The 18,046-nt window shown below is 27.7% G+C and overlaps 1 protein-coding gene across 3 annotated transcripts in view; it reads right to left on the bottom strand.

Moving 5' to 3' along the window:
* Nucleotides 1–18,046, bottom strand: part of LOC105194317 — a 302,455-nt gene that overhangs the window by 266,056 nt on the left and 18,353 nt on the right. The window contains exon 1 of one of the 3 annotated variants that reach the window (XM_039453576.1): nt 7,919–9,657. The exons of the other annotated variants lie outside the window; for them this stretch is intronic. The gene's annotated coding sequence lies outside the window, so the exon portion shown is untranslated. Of the gene's footprint in view, nt 1–7,918; nt 9,658–18,046 lie in introns of those variants that run through there. 3 annotated transcript variants of the gene reach the window in all.

The raw sequence follows: 18,046 nt of genomic DNA on the forward strand, positions 1-18,046 counted from the left end.
ACTCCTTTTTTTATTTAACTATCTTTTTAAGTTATTTATTTTAAAATATTCTAGTCATTGTTACAACTGATCCTGAGGCAGGGACATAAGTAACAAAGTACAAATTTTAGAAAGAAACATATTTAACTATTTTAAAAACAAAATATTTTTTAATGAAATAGTAATAAAAAAATAATTTACCTTCTAAAATAGGAAAAAAATCTATATAGTAAGTGGTAATTTAAGCATTAAAATTTTTAGAAGTAAAATCGTATTTTTAGCTTTTATTTTTCTTATTTTAATTTTATTTTAATATTTTTTAATAAATTTAATAATTATTTGTAATGTAAATTTTATTTTGGCCAATCAATACTTCTGTCGGATTTTATAAAAAATATTAAAAAATTATTAATTCTATATTTATTTAAAAACTATTAAGCTTATTAGAGAAAAATATGACGTTATCACGTTCATTTCACTGTACAATTATTTTAATTAATTCTGTCAATAATTCTCTTTTATAAGCTGGTGATACACATACTACTATACCATGATTGAGTGGAATTTTAAAATAATATCAAATAATATTAAAATCTCGAAGTGAACGTAATAACAAATTATACACTGTAATAACATCAGAATCAATCAATATTCTTTGCATATAAAATATCAGTTATAAACTTACCTTCAATTTTCCCAATAAATTTATAAATTTTTTAGTTGTATATATTTATCGAGAAAATATAGAAAAAAATTGAAAAATTGCGTTATAAAAGTTACATTTAGTAAAACAAAATTGTTAGTATGATATTTAAACTATAATAATAAAGAGGAATTTTTCTCGAAAATTAGACAAAATCGCGCATAATTATAAGTTATTAATTATAACTAAAATTATAAGTGAAATAGATTATTATCGCATCAGCGAAGTTTGGATCTCTAATGGGTAAAGGTTACAGAGTTGTTGATTGCACAAGGCAAAGCCAAACCGACCAACCGCGGATTGCTTTGCAATGAGAAATTAGTAGCTTGCAATTACACTTGCACGGTCGTAGGTGACTGTATGTATGCGTGCATTTGTATGCTAACGTGCTCGTTCGTCGCTCGCAATGCGAATTAGGACTGCTGCTTACATGTATAGTGGTTTTTGGTGAATTGCTATTCGTAAGCCTAAACTGTATTTATACAAATATCTTTACACTTTAAAGTTCACAGATATTATAGAAGTAAAAAGATATGCAAAACGGCGTTAAAAGTTTCTATTATTATTTATTTATTATTTAATAACATCTTTTTTGGTAGAGAAGGTAATATTACAACCGTCTCCCCCTCCCCCTCATTTACATTTTGTACAATAACTTGGTTAATAATCAATATTTTAAATTGAAAATTTGACGATTACATTTATCAAAGATATTTAATTAATTCTCAAAATTATGAATTATTTATAATTAAAAATATTATTTATAAAAATGTGACGACACTGCATAATGGATCGTAAAGGTACAGAGGTAATATGGGTTACCACAAAAATATATTTAGAAAATTAATTTTGTTTAAAAAATACAGTATTTTATTATATAATTATATAATTATTTATATGATTTTCTCTGCTTTATTAATATCTACTACATGTATTTTATATTTTAATACAGTAAAACATAAAATATGTATGATTATTTACTAAACTGTGTATAATCAAATTTCAATGATTTTAAAATATATTGAATAGTTTATGATTTTAATTTTAAATATATAAAATAAATGCAAAGTAAGTGATAACATACATGTATATACATTATGTTATATAAATTTTACAATGCAGCATGATAATGCCAATCTGATTTAGTATTTTATATTAATAATTTTATCAACATGGTAAATTAATCGGCACGCTGTTTATATCATAAATAGACAGTATACATATAATGTATCAATATATCAATAAGAAAATGGCATGTAAGATAGGAGACTCATGCTCAAAAAATCCTAGATTTTACTAGGGTAACTATATATTTTTCGAAAGATGATATATATAAATTTTCTTATAATTTTAGTGTCGAGAACAAAATTTTCTTACATAATGATACATTTATACACGAAATTTGTCTTTACATGATTATGCAGACAAACTGTTGAAAAATTGTGCCTTACAACATTGTATAGTGTTGCGTAATTTTTATTAAGCAGTTTAAAATGTCTTTTGCGTATTTCAAAAATTCTTATTGTTACTCACAATATTTAAGTTGCCAAGTTGTTTCAAACTTGTCATATATAATAAAATTTATAACAAATTTTACGGTAAAATGTAACAAAAAAATTCTTTCTGTGTTGGCATTCATTTCATAAATATTACAAATAAAATGTCATTATATTTGTAACCTAAATGTTGACAACTTAAAATAAAATAAAAGACCATTAAGAGTTTCCAAACTAATTAAAATTAAAATTATTAATAAACTATCTTCTATTCCAATTATCTTTTTTTCGTTAACTTGGTCTGTTATTTTATTAACGTTTTTATTGTTAAATGTGAAAATATGATTAACTTAAATTCCATTTGTCTAAAGCTGTGTACGCACTTAGCGAACGGACACCAAACGAAAAGCTGCGAACACACTTATAAGCGTCTATATCGCGCACGAATTCTCTTTGATGTACTGCCTCATGAGCGAATCGAGCTGAACGCGAATCGAACATTCTATTCGCATTAGCTTTAGCGTATATACCTACTACATAATAACAACGAACGTTCCAATTCGCTGTTTGTTCAAAGTTCGTTCGCTAAGTGTATACCCAACTTAATACAAATTCTTTCTAATATTAGATAAAATCAAACTTTAAAACAAAAAATTCTTCATTTAGTACTGAAATACGTACTGAATTGATAATATTTTAATTTTTTCTTCGTTGTATTAACTTATTTTTAAGTAATGATAAATAATCACGCGATAGAAAGAAAACTTTATTATTATAGTATGGCATGTTATTGTTGCATAAAACTAGCGCTCGTTCCGTAATCTAAGAAAACCGCATTTTACATATTATCGTTTTTATATATATGGCAAATTTACAACTGTGTTTTATTATCAAATTAATTGCACAATATTTTTAACAGTTATAATCATTTTTAATAGTTATAATAATTTTTTTTTCAAACAAATATAAGTAAAATGGAAAACAAGTAAGAATATTATTCAAATGTACGATAGTTAACTGCAGTTTGAACAGTTTCAATTACGGTGATACAACCTTGCGAAGACTATGCTTAATGAGAAATACTATTCGATTAAGAATTTTCTTTGTGAATTGAAACAAAAGAAGCCTCTTAGCGTGCCAAGATAATAAAATTTGTGCTTTCTCGAAAATTTTAAACGAGATTTACGTGCATTATTTAATAAAAGCTATTTAAGTCACTCTTTGATGAGTTGTAATATTCTCGTACGTATGCACAAGACATTGTTTATTCAGTTTATTATAAATATTCAATAAATATTGCATAAATGTCGTTTATACTTATAAATTTTGAATTATTGAAGAAATAAATATTTACAAAACTAGCAAATTTCCACACACATGTTATGTCATGTGAAACAATGAAGTATTACGTTCTTTTAAGTAGCATATATCTGAAAATAGTCAGACGTAAGCGCGCAGAATTCGGGATTTCAGACGGTTGCAATACTATAAAAATTGAAAGTTGATTGTCGTTGCAGCAGTCGCACGTCGTGTTAATATTCAACAGACGATCATCCATATTCAAGATACGCAAATAATGTTGAATGCGCAGGATTATGCAGTAAGAAATGATCGACCGACAACAATTATTGGCGAAATCTCGTCCATCATTTGACGGTTAGGATTATCGTGGTGACAGCGATGATGATGTACGAGCTACGCGACTATCCGTCTTCATGATTTCGTAGACTTTGCAATGCATTTGCCTCATTTTACCATGCAATCCACTTTTTCTGAGCTTCTAAAATTATATAGTTTTAACTGCATCAATATTATAGTATATAAAAATATTTCTCCATTTATCTTGAGATAATTTATTTAGAATTCAATCTAATCACATTAAATTAACTTGAAAACTAAAATTGTTTAAACTATTTAAAAATCTACATGGAAAGAAAGTGAATAAGAACACAAAATCTACATTTCTTCTCAAATAGAATTTAATTCTATTTTGTTACATCTTCGATATTGGAGGGAATTTTATTATTTATATAGTTTTTAAATATTTATGTATAATTTCGCAAGAGATGTTTGTGGCCAATTGAGAAAGAGCTCACTATCGAAAATGCTGGGAGAAAAATGCGAGTCGTTCAAAAGTGAAATCCAAACTCACACGGTAATTTAAGCGACGGTCATTTATTCTTCCACCTCGCAGGCATAGAACCAATGGTCTCGTCGAACGTATCGGTTCCTCGAATGTTCATACTTCTCTTTCTTACTGAAACGCGAAAAAAGACGTCTTTTCAACAGTCGTCTTTCAAGAGCCTATTTCACGCCGATGACCACCCACCTGCCTATCTGGGAACGCGATAAATTCGAGAATGGGTGACGATTGTACCACCATAACTCTAAATGAAATGCGTTTGCGCACACGAGAGACAAGTTTTTTTTCTTTTCATTGCATTTGAATGATTGGATTCGAAATATATAAAGAAACACTTTGTCGAAAAACAAGCATATACGTATGTGTGTATCGTTGATCTATCACTTTATATACAAAAATCTATCTTTCGTTTTATTACGGCACGAAAGAAACCGTTTCATCACATCACAATTTTGTGAGATTGTCGGACAAATACTAATAATAAAAATTTAATATTTTGTTCAATATTTTTGTCGCTTTAAAATAAAATAAAGTAAAGTAAAATTGAAAAATGCTATATATTGCGTGATAAATTTAAAGATTTATGTCAAAAATATATTAGTTTACAAATATGTACATAAATCTACATTTCTCACGAAATCTATAATACGTTCTAATTTTATTTTACTTTAAGGCGACAAAAATGTTGAACAAGATATTAAATTTTTGTTATTAGTAGTTGTAATAATTGTGATGTAATGATAATGTGACGTAAAACTGTTTCTTTTGTATTGTAATAACAAAAAAAAGATCGATTTTGGTATACAAAGTAATAAATCAACGTGATACACATACAAATATGCATGTTTCTCAAATATTTCTTTATTTTGAGCATGTATATACAGGGTAATTATTAATGGTTGTACCCACTTTTTACCATAGGAGCATGATTTCTCGACGCATTTGTAATATAATAATATAATGTTAGAAATACGTATCCGTCAGTAAATCACGCTTCTATAATAAAAAATGGGTACAACCATTAATAATCACCCTGTATATTATACATATACAAATGTGTGTGTATATATTATATAACTTTTTAAATAGTAAACTTAGTAAACTAAGAGTCGAGAGAGAGAGAGAGAGAGAGAAAGAGAGTAGGTTTTAATGCTAGTTAAATAAAAAACATTACAAAAGAGATTAAGTTTTACTAAATGGTTAAAAGCGTCATTATATAACGGCAGGCTACTGAACAAATGATTTCATCAGTAATTACTAGCAATTTGTCACCTAATAACGGAGATAACAAGGGTGCTTGTAATACCTACACGGTCTATAATAGTACCTTCTTCTCTATAATTACAATAATTGCTGTAGGCATAGTACTCGCAAATAACATATTATATATAGATTCAGGTGAAATTATTTGTGTGTATATGTATATGTTTGCATTAATACGCAATGTAAAATTTTGTCTTGTAATCTTTTGATTTTAGCAAAAAGTCAATTTAAAACTTTTTACAAAAAAAGATGTTAATGAAGGTATTAATGAAAATAAGGATGATTACGTTTAAAACAATTATTAGTGTTATATGTAAAATGTAAATCTATAGATAAAGTAATGCTAACACATAAATGACGTAAATCCACATTTTATGTGACACATGTCTACATTTAATGGTTTACAAAATAAAAGAAATAAATAACGTTGAATATTCTTTAGAAGCAACACAATTTATAACTGTAATCGTCGGTTGCAATGTGTAATTAAAATGCGGACTCTTTTGTTCCGCTTGTCGTGATTACAGATTGTCAACGCTTCGAAATGATGATAATGAACGATAATGGCACCGCAATTGCGTAAAATAATTGCAATCGGTACCTCAGGAAAATTTTACAAATTACATAGCAGCCGTATGAATCATTGATCAAAGTTGTTAATCACAGAGCTCTTTTCAATTATGCTTTTATTTATGCATTGTTCTAAATGCTTTCCAAACCACAAACGTCGTATCATTAAATTGAATCATTTTTATAGTAGTTTTTATGCATTACTTTAGCAACATAATAAAATCGAAATGAACGATGACGTATAGCACTCTAAAATTATTAAACAATGAGTTATTTTCTTTTTAAATAATATTTCCATATAAGGATAAAAATATTTAAAAGCTTTAAGATATCATTAATAAAAATATTCATGAAATATAAAATAAACATAATCGTTTCTATACTTTTCTTAAATAAGTAGTTTAGTCACATTATTTAGAAAAATATTTTTCTTAAGAATTTTTTTTTTAATTTAAATATTTAAATCTTAGTTGTTTTTTAAATGTATAATAAAAATATTTAAATTGAAGCACAGAAGGATTATTTTTTACATTAATAATACATTTTAATACATACATATAAGCTACAACAAAAAACGATTAGTCTTTTACTATAAATGTGTTACTAAAAGTAACTTTTTACCCATACAATCTACATTTGCGTATTCAAATAATAAATATTAAATAACAAATAACAACAATAAGCTCGTTGGCAAAGTAATAAAAGATGTAATAGACCAAGAAACGAACAAAATAGGACGTAGTTTAAAAAAACAAATTAATTTCATTAAATATATTTAAACATTAAGTTAAACTGACGATACGTTCAGACTTATTTACAATTAGTCTATCTCAACCGTTTCAATATATATTATTAACAAATTATATTTAAATAACATAGATAAATGATATTAATAAATAACTTCAAAAAAGAATATTGTAAAATAAGTAAAAGTAAATAAACACACAGTTGTGTCAAAACTATATCGAAGGTTACATTAAAAGTGAATTCACAGATCAATATAAAATTTAAAAAAAAGTATAATAAAATATTAATTTACAGAATCCGAATAATAAAATGTTGAGATGTCAAGGATGAAAAGAAATGCATAATTGATTCTTCGTTATCTTTCTGAGAATAGATTGAATTCGAAGTGATAAGATTAGTCAAAAGATTAAAAGATGTGATTAAATATTGATATCAATCCAATAAATATTTGTTTGAGGAAGAAATCAAATAAAACTAATGTATAATTTTTGTAAATCGAGAATTTGAAGAAAGATTAAAATAAAATGTAAAGAATTAAATTTATAATGAACCGTAAAAGTGATAAAAAACGCAAAAAAGATGCCTCTTACTATTTATTTTACTTAACTAATTACAAAATGATATCTATTGAAAATTACTTATTGATATATTGATTTATTCAAGTTACTTTTGTCTGACTTGTTATCACGCTTATATTTTTAATCCAGCTATATTATTCAAAAGTAGCTGCTTTGTTTATCATCATCATTTTTTGTTAGCATTTTAATTCCTGATTGTGATTTCAAAATTTTATATAAATGTTAATGTGTAATTGTGAAAAGTTTAGGAACTCATTTATACATATACTAACGGTTTCTCAGTTTTGATAACGTCTCGCAACGAGAAAATGGATGAAACGAGTTTAAAAAAAGGTTGAAAGCCAACAGCGTATAAATGGATATGAAGATTGTGCATTCGATGCGTTTGTAGAGATTTGAAGCGTATAGAAACAGATAAAACAATGTTTCCGTTATTTACCGTGCCACATGTAGGATTTTTCTGGCTCCACCATCACTGCGTGTCCCCGTTGCGTACTGGTTTGTTGACAGTTCAGAAACCAACACGCACACGGGGTGGTTTCACCGGGTTGCGCTGCCGCATCTATTGATTCCGCAGCACCGTAAACTCGTGCTTTGAAATCTACAATGAAATCCACTCATAGGCTGTAAAGGGTACGCATAGTGGAATTGGGGTGTAAGCGTGCGTAGGTGATTGGTTACTCGTACAAGCGTATTCTAGGTGATATTACTGATTTGTGATAGCTATATATTGCTACCTCCAGTCATGTAAAATAAAAAAATAATAACGAAATACGCTTTCTGGTACGAACGCAACTGTTAAATTGATTCCATTTTATGAAGATCGCACTTTTAAGATATAATTGCAGTTGTTTATGTAATAGAACAGACGATTATTTAATAATTTTTTGAAAAAGATGAGAAAAGAAAGAGAATATGATCAAGAAAAAATTTACTGCAACCTTTTAATAGTTGATATTAACTCTTCGGAACACAGGGCAACCTTATAAATTTTCAAGTCCTTACGTTGTCATCTTTACAATACGCAACAATAGGAATCCTGAAAAGTCCTAATTAGTAATTTATTTTATAGAAAATTATAAAAAGTTAATAAAAAGTTTACAGTATTATCGAAGAAGTATAAAGCTTTTCAGTTTCTACGATCATCGCGGTATATCTCTAACTTGCCGGTATACCCTGAAAGTTTGAGTTGATAAAATATATATGAAACTGAAAGTAACAGCACACAACTGGAAGAATTAAAAAGTGTATTTAAAATTTACACAAAAAACATTATTTCAGCATTAAGATGTTGTTGTGACCGAATACAGACCTATCTTAATTTATAATAAATAGTTTACAAATAGAGAAGAAAGGAATATTATAATTATTGTGAACATTATGGTTACCTTTATTATTTCTGCTGTTAAGGTGACAAATTCTAACAATTGTTTATAGAATTATTCGTTTAGTGGTCCACCGGTTTTTAGTGCCGCTGATATATCAGTACACAATAGCTGACAATTGTTATAAGGCATTTTTACTTTTGAGCACTTCCAAACTTTTTTCAAGGTACATTTTAGCACTTAATTACATATTTTTAGCAATTATTATTTTTTTCCTCGTTATATTTCTCATTATTTTCCTTACTTCAATAGCTTATAGCTTAGCAAATTACAATTTTAAAAAACATGTAAATATCTTTTTACACGCAAAAATAAAACGCACAATTGCGTGTTACATTATTTCAACATTCTCTAATCAGTATCGAGGCACTGTTACACAAATTTGAAGTTTATCCAAGTTTTTTGTGCTGCCATGCATTAACGTCATGCAAGTTATACGAGATTCTTGCAACCGGCCGGCCAGAATATAGATCTCCGAAATCTTACTTATTGTCTGCTTCCCTGGGCTTTAATCGCACATCCGTGAGCGCCAAAAATATGAACCTGAATGACGATGCACTATCGGAAGCAATAACTCGTAGTAAACGGGACAGCGAAAAATCGCGATTGGACGGCACCGATATTTTTACCATTTCCTTCATTCATGCTCGCAAAAGTGAAAGATATTAACGCCGCAGTCGCGAAATTTTCCGATCATTTCATTTCCAAGTTTTTCTCATCTCTAAATGTACGTGGAGATATTTAAATATTTTTTAAATAATCCTGCTCATAATAACAAAAAAATTTACTTAATATTCTTTTTAAAACATAAATTTCTGTATTAAATAAATCTTTTAAATTTAATTTATTATTACAGCCATATTAAATAGATAATATGCTTGCATATATCATATCGAATATAATAAATATATTTTTTTTGGGGAGAAACTTGCGCACTTGCATTCAATAAAGTAAATTTGTAAATTGCATTGTCTCTTTTTTGGAATTTTTATTAATAAATAACAGTATAATTTAATACACGTCTATTCTACATTTCCAGCGAAAATGTACTTTATGTTTATTAAAATTTATAATTATTTATTATTTTATAAACCAAAAAGAGATTTTATTCACACATTTTACAAAAGTTCTCAAATATGTCTAATGCTATGAAAAATTTAATTATTTTTATATGTAGTGTAACAAACGTGCTTGTAATTTATCGAGCATCATTTGAATACTATCATTCAATACACATTAAATAGACTATAGTTAGAACCTTGTAAAATATTGTATTTAATAAACTATAGATATATATATATAATCATTAACTTAAATGCACTTATACAATTTTTCAAAATCTAGATTTTGATAGGAAACATTCGGATAATATGGCTAGTCGTCTGATATGGCTTCTCACGGGTATTTCAAAAACTGTTAAATGTTTCTAACATATGACGATAATAGTACATGTCAAACATAAAATACAAGATCCATCCGATTTGTGACTGAATTTGAACGATTTGTGCTAGAACTACGATCAATTGTCTGTGAAATGTAATAAAAAGAAGCTTAATGTCATATCTTTTATATTTTTATTTTTACAGTTTTTAATATTATTAATCAAAATAAGCATGGTGTATCTTCTTAGAACATATATATAAATGGAGTAGAAATAATGTGAATGAAAGTGTGTCCAAGATGTGTGTGAAAGAGAAAGATATAAATACATGGAATATTCATCCTCTGTGCGCATGTGCAATATTGCAGCTGTCATAGTACTCACAGTTAACATATGTCAACATCTGAGGTTTTGTTTGTATTGTTCACGTTGCTTAAAATTCCTAAAAATTTTTGCTCCTAAAATGATATAAATATATGTCCGAATATTGAAGACAAACAGAGAGAGAGAGAGAGAGAGAGAGAGAATAGAGACTATAAATGCTAAAAGTGCATACAACGCGAGTAAATATATTAATATTTAAAATTTTTTTAATAAAAGACACGATGTTGAAACACAATTTTATAAAATACAACAATAAAACTCTAATCTAAATTTCACTTCATTAATTTTAAATATGCAAAATGTAATGTTAATAAAATTAATTAAATTTTATTAATTTTACAATATGCATGAACATGAAATTTTCATGCATATTGTAACTTGATACTTAATCACAAATGATAAAAAATCAATTGCACACAATTACCATAAAATAAAATATGAGCACAGTATCTTTGATATTTTAATATCATGCTATTTATTTTAAAATTATATCAATTCTCTAAGAATGTAAAAGATTATATTTATTCTAAAAATGAATATAGCAGCTAATATAAACGATATATTTCGATAACAAGCATTGTCATCTGCGATGTTGGTATACACATGCATACAGAGGATGACTGTCTAGATATTCCATGTCTATCTTTCTCACACATATCTTGGACACTCTTTTAGACCATACGAGATGAAGGCACTGCACACTCCATGTATATGTACGCTCAAAGTATATCATATATCATTTTAAAGATAATTTTATGTAGAATCCAAATGTATATGTGTATACTTTACTTATTTTTTAAAAAATTTAACCATAAATCTGGAAAAAAGTAAATCCATGATTTCTAGTTAATTTAACCACACAACGATAAGGAATTTTGTGCGTTACTTTATACTAATTAATTTATGATTTATTACGAATTTACTTATTTTATATGTTAAATAAGTAAATTTATAATTATTATTATTATTATTTAATTGCTTATTTTATGTTTATTACTTGTTTTAATTGTAAGAGAAATAATAAAGCGTATATAAACTTTTTTTCAATTTTAAATAAGTAAATACAACATTGTGATAATGTTTTTACTCACTTTCTAGAATTGAAAAAAGTATAGCGCAATATTATTCTTTCAGTTTAGATATATAATATAGCCAATTAGAGAATTTATTCAATTTGATTTTTTAAGTATGTTCCACTATATTAATTAAACAATTTTTCTACATCAGTTAAAGTCTTTAGGTATATTATATGCCTCAAGTATTTTTCAAAAATGCAAATTTATGGAAGCTACATCCATTTTAATTATGATTATAATATTCAAGTATACCTTATAAATTTTTAAATAATACAATAAATAAAAATATTTTAGAGTATAACTTTTTAACATTTAAATAATTATAATAATATTAATAATAATAACATTTAAATAATTTAATATAATCTTTTTGACACGTCTTTATCATGACTTTTAATTTAAATATTTTTAATACATAACTGCATACTATTTTAATGCATGCATTTATATGTGCTACAAAAAAATTAATCGTGTGTTCGAAATGATTTCAACATATGACAAAATTGTACACTAGTGCTACAAAATAGTTATCAATGGTTTGCGATATTTATTTTTAGATCACGATTCTTTTAATGTTTCAATCTTCCAACGCTAGACAGGGGAAATATTGTAACGTTTTGTATCATAATATTTTTATTGCAACTGTATAGTTTGTGTAATAACATAGATTTGCTTGAAACCTGGCGTATAAAGTTTTTAAAAATCAAAACGAAACATGTTATGTTGGATTTTTATTATTATCTCCAACCTTTGTGTAATGATATATAAAAATCACAACTAGGGAAAATATTTTAATAACAAAGTCTCATTATGAGATAAATATTAAGTTAAGTTTGCTTACTAAAAACTGATGGAAAGCATGCCATTTGTCGACTAAATCACGAAAAAATTATAATAAAAATGATTTTTTCTTGAATCAAAATCTTGATCTAATGTTTAATAATGGAAAAAAAAACAAATTTTTAAAAAATCGTTTTTTTTCCATTATTAAATTAAACATTAGATCAAGATTTTGTTAAAAACTAAAATAATGTTTATATAAATATGAATAAAAAACAAAATTCTCTTATATTTTACATATTTAATATGAATCTCTTTCATTTGTAAATATATTGAATTTGAAAACTGATAAGGAAAATGAAACTAGTCGAGAAGTACGCTATTAAAGTGTTTTATTAGGATGCTATATAAAGACTAGTTACACGATTGTCATTGTCTCGTAAAGTCTATATCTGGTACTCATTTTGGAAGCGATCCAATTCGATTCAATTAGAAGTACCACGCAATTAAAAGTTGAGCGCTCCAAAGCAATGGGCAATCTTTTTCGACCCGATTACCGCTTCGACCGAGGCACGAGGAAGACACCGCCGACTCTTTCATCAGGTGCCGCCGGAGGCAACTTGCCAATTAAGCCGTCGTGTCCTCGATCGACGGGTAGCCCCGTAACTTTCGATCGTAGCCGGTAACACCAGAACAACTTGCAAACCTCAGCGGGACCTCGACGCTTCGATAGCGAACACGTCTATCGAAGCATCGAAGTATTCTAGAGCCACTTATATTTCCGCAAACATTTAAAATCGGAACATTATAAATCAAATATTGATGATCTAGTAAAAGTGATATGGTATTAATTTATAAATCGAAAATAATTCATTGACGGTTTTATAAAAACTGATATACGTTGCTAAACGTAATGAAAATTCGAAATGAAGTTATAATTTATATTCAATTTTGTATAATTGAAGCAGTTATGTGTTTTTCCTATGTTTGCATTTATAAAAAAATAATTGCATGAAAAAGGACATTTGTATTTCTTATATTTATGAACATAGTTATGATCTCAGTAGTTTTATCAAATCACCAAAAATTTTACTTCATTATTAAACTAAGTATTAAGTACTAAAGCATATGTAATTAATCATTCATTTAAAATTAATTTTCACGATTGATTATAAATTATTAAGATTGCCGATCTTTCATATTGCATCCTTCATATTGTTTTCTTCCAAGAAAAAGAAATAAAACTTTATTTTTTTTTTAATCTATCCTAGATAAACAACTTAATTAATTGATGGCCTAATTAATCGGAAATCATTATAATATGAACAAATTAATTTAGATCCTATATTGTATGCTGGTAATGTAAAATGACCGTGTTTATTTACGTATACAGAGTATATACATATATACAAGCATACACGTATATGTATACATAAGGTGTCCTATTTTAATTACCTCGAATATCTTGGAAATAACGCATTAACGTAGAGAATGTTTTAAACGAAAGTTATATAGTTTGAACAGAGAAAAATAACAATAAATTTGATTGTCGGAAAAAAATTGATTGATTTATATAAAGATAATCACTATTTTTTTAATAAAATTATATACATGTTTTATATAATATATTTTTTATATTTATATTTATATTTTTTATATTTATATTTACATAAAAATTTTTTACATAATATATGGTTCTTCTACATATAAAAGTATTACAAATTATTTATCAAAAAATCAATGTTTTATTCGAATAATAGTGAAACATTTTTTTCATTTTATATGAATATAAATAACTGTTAATAGCTTTTACATATACGTCACGGCGCTCTTGTCGCTTTTGCAATCCACGAATTTCGCATTAAACATGATAAACAAAGTATTATCGTTAAGTATTCGAGAATTCGCGAATGACACGGTGTGCAACGACGGAATTGCATTCACATGCAACTTGAAGACATCACCATTCGCGAAGCGTTTTATTTGAAAACTTTTAAATACGCCTCGTGAAAGTATCTTGCGAGGTAGGGCAGCAAATCAATTCGTGCGAAAAAAGATTTAAGTGGCCATAAGCAAACTTTTCGAGCGCTTCAACGAAATCGGTAATATACGCTACGATAAAAATATATCGCGGATTGATTTTTTATGGAAATGTCCGTCATCTATTTTCTCCGTCCAGTTTATCTCCATCTTACATCAAAATGCGAAATGCATATTCCCTGCATTCGCATATTTTAAATTTAAAAAACACTCTAGAAGACTTGCATCTAAGATTTATCTTATATCATTATGGTACATCTTTCTCCTTATGATTATAATTTTATATGGAAAATATAAATGTAAGAATATGTGTATGTGTGTGTATATATATATATATATATAATTTCCAAGTTACAATTACGGTAATAATATTCCACTTATTCCACAATCTTCATTCATTTTCAATCATTATTTTCTTTCTTTGTACTGTTAACATATTATTAACACTTATTAATTATAATGTATTTATAATTTATATTATTTAAAATGCTTTCATATTGTAAAACTCTTACTCTCATTTCGGATAAATTATCTTACTCGGTAAGCTGATAAATATAAATGGCATGGATCTAGTGGATGTCTCCGAAGCTGCTCTCCCAAGCTGTATCTTCTTTTATCTATACTCTTTGAACAATTTAAGTTTTTGTCTTTACAAGAATACTGAGAAACTAATAGTTTTTGAATTATTAACAACTGAAAATCTACGGAATTTTGTAAGTTAATGTACAGTGCAATGTACAAGAATAGCTAAACTTTATTCTTCAATTAATATCACAGGAATTTATTTTAGCACACAGTTTCAAGTTAAAGATTAATTACAAAAGTATTAAAAGGCTGAATTTTAAAACGCGATAAGAGCGATGAAATAATTTCTGTGAAGAAAATATCAACTCGATATTGTTTGAAGAATACGTAGAGATGAAAAAAACTTGGATCATCGCTTCTTCTCACTTATCATTTAAGAATGCACAATGATTTATCTGAGGATTTATATAATTTCAGTCGTATTGTATAGTTCAGTCGTACGGTACGGTTCTAATTTGTCGTTCATTTTGCCCAGACTTTGAATGGTACGTTCGCAATCAATACGGTATAATATACTGCCCTGAAGGGTTTGCGTATTGTTTCCGCCGAACTTCGTATTCAGTGGTCGAACAGCATTCCCTTTTTTAACTGGTATTCGTCTGGCAGTTTCCATTAATAATCTAACGTATAATTCAAAACGACTTAAGGCCTGCTATTCGCAGACTTTTCACGTTAGGTCGCTTAACTTTTCACATTAACACCAATATAAGCTGAAGTAGGCCATTTGTAAATAACTCATTTTTTTTCTGATTTACACGTCACCGTGAAAACGCGATTGTGGACTGAAATCGTAAAACAATTGTGATTGTCTACGGTGTCAAGCGTAAAAGCGCGATTAGACGATCCACTTTTCTGTTTTGCGGATCAGACGGAACAATGCGACAGCTGAGAATGAACAATGATCATTGGAATGATTATTGAATGTTCATTGCGTGATTATTGACAGGCGCAATATAATAGTTGCAGACAATATTGATACTAAATATTATTCAATTTCTTTATATAAATCTTATTCGTCAATTATAATACTTTTTTAATGTATATGTATTTGAACATAGATAATTTTTTATTTTGGTTTTATTTTCTTGTTAGCTATCTTACTCATACGTATCATTCTCAACATCATATTGCTGAAAACATATAACCCATTATTATAATTTAATTAATAAATGTTTTTGTTTAATATATAGTAATAAAATTACTTTATATTTTGATAAATTAATCACAATACTCATTGTTTAAATGAGCTTTAAAAATGAGATTCCGCGAGACATCATTTTCTACGTACTAATTAAAAATTAGTTAAACGAAATAATACGTTACAACATTCGCTTGATCACATATAACAAGGGTTACAGCGCAAGGGTTATAAACAGAATCGACATGCCCAATTTAGGAATTAATTTAACGGAGAGAATAACGTTGTTGCAACATACTCGTACTTGTTACTACGCGTGCAAGCAGTTAAAGTAAAATTCTCTTTGCGCTAAAGAAATAAATATTATTACTCGGCTCGACTTTAAGAGGAACCACGAAGGAAGAAATCATTAATCGTAAGACTGTTTTAAGTAGCTACTGCTCATGATTCTTCGTTTGCAACATCGCTTACATACTATATATTTTACATGGGAGTAGTAGTCAGTTGAAAACAGGTAGTTACTTGAGCTACATGTATCCATGTATACGCGCAATCTATACGACGGATATGAATACAAGTAGGGATACTCATCGAGATATCTCAATGTGCTATGATGGTACGTGACCTAACTTACATTAGTCTTATCGCCATGGCATTATACCACCTGCGAGACTGAAGTTGGTAGACCAGAATCGGGTCTGCATAACCGCGGGATCTGAGCTCGATGGACTCCCCACGAAGTTGCAAATCAGCTTATGGTAACACCACGAAGAAAATGCCGCAGCGAATTCGCAGCGAATCTTCGTAGTTTATGCAGAAATTGTGGCGGGATTGACTGTCGTTCTGACGTGAAATCGAGAATTACGTGTTCAGATAGAAATTTCAATATCACGATGCCAATACCTCGAAAGCGAAAAGAAAGAAATTGAATGAGTCTCGAAACGTTATTGATTGTTTTATTTGCAAATGTCATACATCGCATACATACAAAAAATATTTAGTATCAGTAAATTGATGTTAAATGTACAGCATTAATTAAAGCAGCCCCTAGACGATCAATAATATTGTATAATATTCTTCTACACTGTTTCCTAAAACGTGGGTTACGAGCCGATTTTTAGTGAACCGTGAAAAATTTTTCAGCGATGGAGAGTTGAAACTAAATTTCGTAATAAACTGCAATTATTAAATTTTTTACGCACAAAAATTCAAATCGACGTTATTAACAACGTTATTAACAAAAATAGAAAATAAGCGCAAAATTCTTTACATCTTTATACGTCATTATGTATTAGTGAAATAAATAAATTTACAAAATTATATTTAATAAAAAATTGAAAAACAAGAGAAGTAATGTGGTAGCATAATTAAAATAGCATAAATAAATAAATTTATCTGCTTTTTCATATCAAATTTAGATGGATCGTGAATGTTTGTTGTTTTAAAAAAATGGATCGCAGTACACAGAAGTTTAAGATCTCTTACTCTGGAAAATTCAAAACAAACTCAATATAGTTTCCACGATCAATAATATTGTGCAATATTAAAAAAAATATGTAATATTGAGTGTCTACAGGTCGCTTCAGAAGTAACGAAAAGGTTTTTGGCAGCGACATTGAATTTGTATTTTTAGATGAATTTATTATTTCCTATAAAAACTTACATAAAATTGTAAAGATAATTTCAAATTTTCTCAAAGATTATGCACGACGTTCACGTGCGCACACGAATGTCTGTGCGTGTGTTCTTTGCCTTTAATTCATAGTCTCTTAAAGCACAGGTCGCAAATGAGATTTAT

Source organism: Solenopsis invicta, chromosome 1, assembly GCF_016802725.1.
Source record: "Solenopsis invicta isolate M01_SB chromosome 1, UNIL_Sinv_3.0, whole genome shotgun sequence".
Taxonomy (NCBI): Eukaryota; Metazoa; Arthropoda; class Insecta; order Hymenoptera; family Formicidae; genus Solenopsis; species Solenopsis invicta.